A 10920-nucleotide genomic window follows, 5' to 3' on the forward strand; every position below is an offset into this window, starting at 1 on the left:
TGAATAGAATCCAGCTGCATGAAGGCACTGACTGTGGGCTGCAAAGTGAAGGGTGGTGATGGGACCAAAGACAACAGTCAGATCCAGCAATGCGCAGGAACCTAAGAGAGAAAAGCAGAGTTTTGAAAGAAATTGTTGACCTACTGAAAGCAAAAAGGAAAAGCCTCCACAAATGGTAGCTTCCTGGGACATGTGGGAGGTGAAACAATGAGCACAGCTCCCTGCTTTCTGCAGGGTCAAGGCTGTCCCTTGGCAGACTGGTGGTGGGGATGACGATGGACCAGGTCTGGGGCCACCTGCCTGTACGAGCCTCCTGCCTCTTTGGAGAACTTTGAATCCTTGGGGGTCTCAGGCTGCTTGTGGGGTGCCCAGGGTTCTGTTGATATGTACCAATATTGGGACAAGATTCATGCTCCAATATTTCCTCCTTCAAACGCAAAATTTACTAATCTAAAGACATCTCTGCTTTGAAAGTCTGCAAACTGCTCTAGGATGGGGCAACCAGTAAGTTAATTCTTCTAATATGTTAATTACCTCACCATTTACAGTCTTTCCACAAACACACTATCTCAGCACAGTCAAAAGGCATGCTTCATCTTATAAAGACTTGAGAATAACTTTTCTAGCAACATGGAGCTGGAGGAGATGTTGGAGATAGGTCAAATCCAATCCTCCCATTTTATAAGCAAGGCAAGAGAGACTCTTGAATTGAAACCACCCTATAGAGTCATACAACCATTTACTGTCTGGGCAGAAACCAAATCCTGGCCTCTTGACTCTGCATCATATGTGGTGAGAATCAGAGCCACAATAGCATACAAGCAAGGGATTTTTGTGGTTTTTGTTAGCGTATGGGTACTTTCCAAATCACCGAGCCCCTGCTACGTGTAGGACGCTATGCTTGGAGCTGCTAATAAAAGAGGGGTAAGATCTTGATCCCAATTTAGAGGAGAGACAGAATATACTTAAGAAATCATTCCCAATCCTAGGGAATAGATCTATTTTGATGTGTGGAGCAAAGAATTACCTCCTGCAAAACTGGGTCTCATACAACTCATATTTCCCTTAATTTTCGTTACCTCTGCATTTTACAAGTCAAATGTTATAAATTCAAGGGTCCACAAAGTGTGCTTGTTGCCTCTTTTTTTATTTCTCCCTGAGGGTGATAATAAACTAATTTAAATAATTCTAAACCCTGACACTCAGAAGAAAATTGAAGGGCCTGTACCTGGAATACAGGTATCTCTAAGATTCAGGTTGTCCCAAAACTTAAGGAGGAATAGAATTGGTAAAATCGGGTTTTAGGCTTGACTGCAGAATAGGAACACTTGAGAAGTAAAAGGAAAATGAAGAAAATGCCAATTGAGCTGGAGGGAGAAAAGAATTTCCTTGGGAGAAAGACTGAAATCTTAGAGATCAGGCAAGACAGATCTGAAATATGTGGGCTCTGTATTCCTTTTGGGACTGGACTTGGGAAGGGGGGATCTTATGATGATTAATAGATTGTTGAGTTGTTTGAGGAGCATGCCAGCTAAGTATGAAGAACACAAGGCTCAAATGGAAAGTGGACATTAAAAGTCTTTGAAATATGTGGAATGGACACCGAGGGTGGGGAAAGAGAATTTCAGGTCATATCCCGATGCATGTAGGGACCACCTTGCAAATTTCCCTATTTTGCTACATTGGAGGAGGTCGTTTGGAGGATGTGACCGTTGCTTGACCCTTGGGCTGGACCCATGCAGCCAGAGGCTCCTCCCACCTCCTGGGCCCTTGGAAAGTACGTTCTGCCCGCCACTCCCACCCACAGCTGTTTGCAAACAGCCCTCAGAGAGTAATGTGTTATTGAAATCACCTGGGCGCTACACGTGACTGAACCCAGTTAAGGCCTCTATGTAAACTCCTAAGAAGGCAGTAGGGGGTTGGGTGGAGATTTAGTCAGCTTGTGGCTGCCCAAGTGATCCTCACAGGTAAGTTCTCCCGTTTGTCACCTGCCACTTACCATCTGGCATGTTCGGGCTCTTTCCTCAGTTTCTCCCTGCCTTCTGACGGAGGTGGGGGCGGGGGCAGTTTCAGGTTTCGCCAGGGAAGATCCTCAAGTTTTGAATCCACATGTTTGAAGACAGGAGTGTCTCCCACGTCCTTGCGGGGGGGGGGGGGGGGGGGGGGGCTACGGTGTGCACAGGTGAATTAGATTTCCGAGAAAGAGGACGTGGAATATCACGATTACTTTTGTGATGGCATATTTCTCCTAATGTGATTCTGGGTTGTTGTAAATACTGGGTTTTGAGAAGATGGTTCAGTTAGGAGTAACTATGGTAGGGGCTGGTCATTTGTGTTTTCTACATTTTTTTTGGTGCCTGGGGCTCTAAGGCTTGGCGTCGTTATTTTTTCCTGTTTACCCTGACTTTTTGGGCGAGTAGTTGAAGGGAGAGATCTGGGTTTTGTGAATTCAGCTTGGGAGGTGAGGAGGGAGCCCATTCTGTGAAAGTTAGGCTGTGGCTATGGAAGCAGGAGCCTGACTCTACCCCGGCCTGGCGGTGAGATTCTCTAAGACTAAGCGGAACAAGTTTGGGGATTAATTTTTTTCAGCTGCAGTCTACAGGAGGCTTTTATTTCCAGAGTCCACTTTCTCTCTGGATATTTACTATTTGAAGGAGTTCTTATTGTCTAAATTTGGTGCCTGTTTATACTGCTGCTGAAGGATTTGGGGATCTAAGCATGTCCTCTGTGCCCCTTGACCACTGTCTTGGGAAGCTGTGTTAGTGTGGCGGGGCATAATTTGAGATGAGAAATAGGCAGGGAATGAATTTTGGTTCAGGGTGCAGTTTGGCCTTGAAGTTAATGTAATATATGTTCAGTGTTGGCCATCTTGGAGCCTTTAGGTATGAAAATCTTGTCCGCATGGGCCCAAAGAAGATACATAAAGAGCAGTAATAGGTGTAGGCAGAGAGGTCTCATGAAAGTGGAAGCAAAACTGTCCTGGGGCACCTGGGTGGCTCAGTTAAGCGTCAGACTTCGGCTCAGGTCCTGATCTCGCGGTTTGTGGGTTCAAGCCCTGCGTCAGAGCCTGGAGCCTGCCTCAGATTCTGTGTCTCCCTCTCTGCCGCCACCCCCCCAATTCTCTCTCTCTCTCTCTCTCTCAAAAAAACAAAAAACAAAAAACAAAAAACAAAAAACATAAAACTGCCCTGATATCCTGTGGGTTTTCTTCCTTGAGAGAGCCAGATATCTAATTCGTGTGGACTTGGCTGTTCAGTGATGAGGTTTTTGCGGGGATTGTGGGGTTCGTGGCATCCAGAGCCGACAGCAGAGAAAGAATTCTTGAAGACGTCTTCGGTGCAAAATGGCGATTTTATTAAAGCATGGGGACAGGACCCTTGGGCAGAAAGACCTGCCCCGGGACTATGGGGAGAGACTGGTTATATACTATGGACTTGGGGGAGGTAAGTTCCAAGGGAAGTTTCCAGGGGGATTTCCATATGCTAAAGAAGACTCCCAGGCTACTGGAGGCCTAGCTGTTGTCAAGCTAAGGTTGTTTTTCCCTCTAACAGAGCATTAGCATTAAGACAGCAGCGAGTTCCTGGAGAAACTTTTGCTCTGCCAGCCTCAAGTAGCTGTCAATGGGCTGCAGGTTATAAGGAAATTCAATTTTATCTGCCCTTTCCTTCTGCCTTTTTTTCCCCACATCACCAGCTCTGAGGGAAGAGGTTAAAGTGTGTGTGTGTGTGACAGAGTGAGAGACAGAGTGAGAGACAGAGTGAGAGACAGAGTGAGAGACAGAGTGAGAGACAGAGTGAGAGACAGAGTGAGAGACAGAGTGAGAGACAGAATATGGTGCTGCTAAGGAGGTGTTGGTGGTGAAGGGAAGGCTTCTTATTATTTTTGGATGTTGTGAAGAGAATTTCTCCCCCATGATTTCTGCTTTCAGGGAGGGGCTAATCTGTCTGCCTCTCTGTCAGGAGAGGGTAAAGTGTGTCAGAGGTCACTGTTCCTGCATGGCATGGTTTCTTGTCCCTTCTTAGAACACCTTCCCTTCAGGCACTGTGTTTCTCAGCTTCACAATTTTGGTTTCTCTGCTCTGGGTTTCACCTGATTCTTTTTAACTTCTTGTTAAGTCAGTAGATAATCTAGTCAGGTCAGGCCTCCTCTAGGGCCATCAAGGATTGTTCAGAGGTGATTATTAAAACTGGTAATTTGCGGGGCACCTGGGTGGGTCAGTTGGTTAAGCGTCTGACTTTGGCTCAGGTCACGATATCACAGTTTATGAGTTTGAGCCCTGCATCGGGCTCTGTGCTCAGAGCACAGCTTGGAGCCTGGATCCCGCTTCAGATTCTGTGTCTCCCTCTTTCTTCCCTTCCCCTGTTTGTGCATGCTCTCCCTCTCTAACAAACATTAACAAAATATGCCAAAAGAAAGGGCATATTCTCTGATCTTTGCCCAAGAAAGCCCCCACTGTTATGTTTTTAATTAAAATTTAAAATTTTTCTGTAGTAAAATTAATCTTTTCCTTAGGCCTTCTAGATTTTGTATTCTGTTAAGTGTTTTCCACCTTGACATATCTACAAGTGTTGGTGTGTGCATATGTATTGTATGTATATATACCTATATAGATATCCTACATATATTCTCTACATTCATTTCATTCTTTGGTCTACCTTATATTGTTGTCAGGAATATTCTGTTTGCTTCCTCAAATTTGCCTAGCTACATTGTCTCATGCACCAAAAAACTGCAAAAAATAAGAATTTGTAGAGTTGATTGGGCAGCAGTATGGAGAATGGATTGGAGGGATGCAGAAGGGACATGAATGGGGATTAAAAAATCAGGGCTGTAGTGATGTAGCAGCAACAGAAGAAAGGGGAGCTTGGAGGTATGTTCACGTGGTAACCTGGCCTGACTTAGTGACCGTTGGGTGTGAGCATGTGGGACAAGCAGCAGCAATGGTGGATGGAGGTTGGCAAAACTGGAAGGCTTTGGATGGGCACCTATATGCTGAGACTTTGGGGGGTGGGACACTGGGAGCGAGGGAGGACACTGACCTTTGTACAATTCTACCCACAAGCTCCACTATCCATCTGTTTCTATCCCCGTCTTAACAAGAAAGTCCAAGGAAAACCCACTTTAGTTTCAAGTAACTATTGTCTTGGAGGTAGAAGTTGTAATTAGCAGTGATTGAAGCTGGAGAAAAGCAAGTGGTCTAGTCTCTAATCACCCAAAGTACAGCATGCGGTGTGTCTCTGCAATTTCTGTGTTAGCCACTGGGTGGCGAGCTCGGTTCACAGAAACCCACATCAGCGCAACAGAAGTTTCTTGTTCTTTACCGTTGTTAACAAAAGACACTGTTGTAGCAGCCAGCATTGGCTGCTATAGAAATGAGAGGATAGAAACTTACAAAAAATTCTTTTTATTGAATAATCAATTTGAGCATTTACTGCTTTATGTGTGCCTTACAAAAGCTTATTGCTTTTTTTTTTTATTCTCTGTTCCTCCAGGACACTTGATTTGAGAAAGCAATCAATAAAGATTAGTTTAGACAACCAGCTGCCACAATGACATAGTGATAAAATTCTGTTCCTTAATGAGACAAGATGCTTTTTATTCCAAGACCATACATATCTAATGTACCTCTTGGTCCTTGCTATGGAACGTATTGTTTCTCCCCTATCCCCGTCAATGTAACTATATTTGGCGGTAGAGCTTTTAGGAAGTAATTAAGGTCATAAGGGTAGGGTCCCAATCCTATACTACTCTTGGTCTTAAGATAATTGAATGTTTCAGGATTTTTATAATCAGTAATATTAGGGAGTTGAAGTTTTAAGATAGAAGAATAGTATGTTTTTCTCATTTTTTTTTCCCCCAACAGTCTTAAATAAAACAACCCCCCCAAAACTTTTATATATATTTTACATATGTTTAATTTTCATTTAAGAAATGATTGGGTTCTCACTTGCATTAGAGAAAATTTGACAATCTATGGCAAAATTGGAGCGTTTCCCAATTTTCTCCTATGTTTGCTAAAATCACTTAACTGGGGAGAAGACCATTGAATCTGCAGTTTAGAATGAGACCCAAGAGTACATATTTCTGGAAAGTTAAAGTATTGCCTTAAATCCATCCCAAGGTGTCAAAGATGGTTTCTTTTATATGCAGATCTTTCAGGAAAGCAGAGTCTAAGTGGTAGTAGTAAAGAAAAGGCGAAAGGTGAGGAAAAGTGTAGAGGACAAAGGGGAGAAAATAAGACAAACTTTGCCCTTTGGAACTAACAAGGTTCAGACCTGATCGGTAGACTCCGGATTTTGTGTTAGCTCACTTACAAAAGGCATACCCTCAAACCTGGACCATCCACGTTTTAACCTTAGATCAGAATTTGAGGTCAAGTTCTACACTTAAGCTTTTGGACAAGGTGCTTGCTGATCCTTCTTCCTGATCTGTAAGACTAGCTAATGTCTACTCATGGAGTTGCCCGGAACCCTAAGTGCAAGGATGCCTACAAAGCCTCTAGGCTTGTGTGGTTGAGTTTGTGCTTGGGATTAGTTGGTGGGGGTTTGACATCATAGGAGTATAGCCTTTGGTAGGCAGACAGTCTGGCCTAAATCCAGCTTGGCTGCTGATGAGCTAGTCTGTTTGAACGATCTGCATTATAAATTTCTTCATTTGCAAGCTGAACATCATAATACTTGCTGTTGTGAGGATAAGACCTGCTCTTTGTGGTGAGGGCTGCTTAGTAGGGGTGCAAGCAGCAGCAGCTGAGAACTGTCCCCCATTATGCTTGGACCCTGTACTTGGGGGAAGAAACCCTGGATAGATGGTGCAGAAGCTCTCTTCTGCTCAGGCCTCTGCACTTGCTTTCATACTGTCCTCCTCTGACTTAGACCTGATCACGCATTCTTGTGTTCCTCTGTCTATATCTAATGCAACATCTCTCAATTTTTCAAGACCCAGGAGTCCTTTTGATAATTTTTTTTTTTTAAAGGCAACCTTCTTATTTTCAGACTTTGATTTACTTCCCCTCTGTCCAATCCCTACTCCCATCGAGGCATTACCTTTCAGGGGAAAATTTCCCATCTGGGAGGCTTACCATTGCCCAATGCAGAACTTCCTAGTCCTGGGCCAGGGCACTTGGGGCCTCTGGTGGCCTGTAGGGGTGGCAAGAAAATGATTCCCCCCCCCCCCCACCCCGCCAAAAGCCCCCACCCCCCGGAGCTGGGTAGGGAACAATCCATCCCCCTTATTTCCAGGTGAAGTCTCTTATTAATCCTACCAGTTCCCTTTCAAACATCCATTCTCTAGGGCCCTTTGCTAACCATTGCCCTTGAGGTTGGCAGAATTCCAAGGTGACCTCCAGTGACCCGTACTCTTGTATAATCTACTCCTCGAGTGTGGGCAAACCTGTGACTATGATAAGGTATTGCTCCTGCGACTGCATTACATGGTACTTTTATACGGCAATGGGGTAGGGATTTTGCAAATGTAATTAAAGTCCCTAATTAGTTGATTTTTGAGTTAATCAAAAGGGAGATTATCTTGGGTGGGCCTGGCCTGATAAGGTAGCCTTTAAAAGTGACCAGTAGCAGGCATTCTCCTGCCAGCTTTGGAGAAGCCAACAACTGTGCTGTGAACTGCTGAAGCAGTGAAGAAATAGCCAGGATGGTGCAAGAAAATCTGGAGAGAGGAATGTGCAGCATTTTCAGGAGGAAGCAGCCAACTACTTCAGAGAAGTGAGTTGAGACCAGGGCTGAGAAACCCACATTTTATTACCTGGCAAGCAGGTGGTCAGGGTGTATTTGGTGGAACGACGTGGATAAAATCAGGTGGTGGGGATGTGAATAGTGAATGCAAGACCATGAGTAGATAGAGCAAGTGCAGGTGCATCTTCCAAGTAGCTCTGCTAGGAAAGGAGAGGAAGGGGGGCAGTAGTAGTGGGGGCCCTAGGATGACCACAACATGGTTTTCATAATGGGACATGCTGAGAAATGTCGATGCTACTGGGAAGGACCAAACCGTGAGAAAGAGGAGAGAAGGGCACTTCATGGCATGATGCTCCCAAGGAGGTAATCCCGAACAAAGACGGAGACATTTTCTGTGGGTAGGAGTGGGCTAGCTCTTCCCCTGTGCTTGGAAGGAAAGCTGTATTAGGTTTAGGGGCAGATGAGTTTGAAAGGGGGAGTGATTGGTTGGGTAGGATAGGAAGAAGCATTTTTACTGATGATCTCTACTTTCTCTGTGAAGTAGGAAGCAAAGTCCTCCACTCATGAGATGGTGACTGTTTGGTTTGTGGAGACCAGGGAATTAAAAATAAAAATCTTTAAAATTTCATTATAGGGGCGCCTGGGTGGCTCAGTCGGTTAAGCATACAATTTTGGCTCAGGTCATGATCTCATAGTCTGTAGGTTCGATCCCTGCCTTGGGCTCTGTGCTGATAGCTCAGAGCCTAGAGCCTGCTTCAGATTTCCCTTGCTCTCTGCCCATCTCTTCCCCCCCCCCCCCCCCCACTCAAAAACAAACATAAAAAATTTTTTTTTAAAAATTTCATTGTAACACATACAGAAAAGTGCATAAGTCATAACTATACTGACCAATAACTTATTAGAGTGTGAATTCAACGATGTAACCACCACCCATTTAAAGACCTAGAGTATTACAGCAGCCCAGAAGCCCTTCCCATGCCCCTACTAAGCAACAAATGCTTCCTTAAAGGAACTACCAATTGACATCTAACACCATAGATGAATTTTGCCTTTTTTTTTTTTTTTTTGGCACTTTATCTGACTGGAATTATATGGTATCTGTCGTTTGACACCTGATTTCTTGTACTCAACATTGTGTTTGTAAGATTCATCCATGTTGTTGGATACTGAAGTAATTAATTTGCATTGCCATCTAGTATTCCGTTTACAAATATATCACAATTTGTCTTTAATGTTGATAGACATTGTGATTGTTTTCACTACCACAAATACAGACTACATACCTTTTTGGTGTACATTTAATGCTTTTGTGTTTTAATAGAAATATAGGAGTGGAATTATTGTATCTTGTACATGTGTTCAGCTTTCAAAAATACTGCCTGGGGGGAGGTGCATGAGTGGTTCAGTCTGTTGAGCATCTGACTCTTGGTTTTGGCTCAAGTTATGATCTCACTAATTGTGAGTTTGAGCCCCACATTGGGCTCTGCACTGACAGTGTGGAGCCTGCTTGGGATTCCCTCTTTCCCCACTCTCTCTGTCCCTATCCTGTTTGTTTGCTTTCTCTCCCTCAAAATAAATAAAATTAAAAAAAAAAAAAAAAATGCCTGGTAAGGAAAGATCTAGCAGCATTCCTGCAATCATTTTTCTCCCTTTAGTGGGGATGCCTGGGAAAGAAAGAAAAGAAAAGAAAAGAAAAAAAAAAGACCCAGGTAAATGCTCTTATAAACATGCTAATGAAAGACTTGCAGATACGCTGATGGTATTTACTCGTGTGAGAATTCTTATCTAGGGAATGCTTTTTAGCAGTATGTCATTGCATAGTTTAGATTGCTTTTTGCAAATAAACCTGGTATATGTGTCCTTAATGGGATAGGATTTCCAAGAAAATAGTACCTAAGCTATTGAATCATCAGAATATAAAATACTGATGTTTCACAACTGAAATAGCTCCCATTTGTTTGTGATGGCCTTCTGCACTGCTCTCAGCCTCCTAACATGACAAGGAAGAATGTGGACAGTGGTGTTGGTGATCACCAATCTGTTCTTGCTTTGCTTGTGTCTCACAATTACCCTTCTCCTTGGCAATTATCTGTTGTTACAGAGGAAGCTCTCTGATTCTTCTAAATATGATTGGACTGTCAGATTCTTTGTGTTTTCTCACTACCAAACAATATTCTACGTGATTGCTCCAATTTATCCTTCCAGTAGCATGCAGGACCGTTCTAATTGCTTCCATTCTTGGTAACACTTGCAATGCCAGTCTTTTTATTTTAGACAATCTGGAGTGTGTGTAGGTCCTTTGACTTTGTTTATTCTTTCTCAAAGTTGCCTCAACTAATTCTTTGATTTCCATCTAAATTATAAAAGCAGCTTATCAATTTCCATGACAAATCTGCCTAAATTTTGATCGAGATAGTATTAAATCTATACACAAATGTGGAAGAAAGGCCCCTGTTTCCACTACTTAGTGTTGTAAGTTGAATTGTGTTCCTCCAAAAGTTAGGTTGAAGTCCTAACCCCAATACTTATGAATATGATCTTATTTAGAAATGAATCTTTGCAGATGTAATCAACTTACAATGAGGTCAGATTTGATCAGGGTGGGCCCCAAATTCATTGACTGATACCCTTTAAGGATCCCATAATCTTCAGATTTCTTTCTTATCAGATATATATTCAATAACGACTATAAATTCCTTTCGAAGTACAGATTTAGCCATGTTACATATTTTTTCAATATGTTTATACCTTCATTTTCATTTGCTGATTTCCTAGGTCTTTGACTCATGGGTGATTTTGAAATACATTGTTTAATTTTAAAAATAAGGATAGTTTCTAGTTGTATTTCTGTAGTTGAGTCCTCATTGAATTTCATTGTGATCAGAGAACATATTCTAAGTGGTTCTTTGGAATTTATTGAGACTTGCTCTGTGGTCTGACATGTGGTTTATTTTGGTAAATATTCTATATATACTTGGAATGAATGTGTCTTTGTGGTTCCTAGGGTTGGTGTTCTATATAAGTAGATCACTTTGTTTTTTAAGTTGTTGTTTTTTTTTTTTTTTTCTGTTTAATGGATTTTTTTTTTTTTTTTGGTCTGCTTATTCTATCAACTATTCAGAAAGGTATGTTAAACTTCCAGTATCACTGTGAGTTTGTGTGAAATTTTCCTTTTTATTTTATTTATTTATTTTATTTCCTATTTATTTTATTTTATTTTTATTTTATAGAG

General features: G+C 42.4%; 1 pseudogene; it reads left to right on the forward strand.

The window, feature by feature from the left end:
- Positions 1–7647: 7647 nt before the first annotated feature.
- Positions 7648–10920, forward strand: part of LOC122218348 — a 14978-nt pseudogene continuing 11705 nt past the window's right edge.

Source organism: Panthera leo, chromosome B1 (assembly GCF_018350215.1).
Source record: "Panthera leo isolate Ple1 chromosome B1, P.leo_Ple1_pat1.1, whole genome shotgun sequence".
In the NCBI taxonomy this organism is placed as follows: domain Eukaryota; kingdom Metazoa; phylum Chordata; class Mammalia; order Carnivora; family Felidae; genus Panthera; species Panthera leo.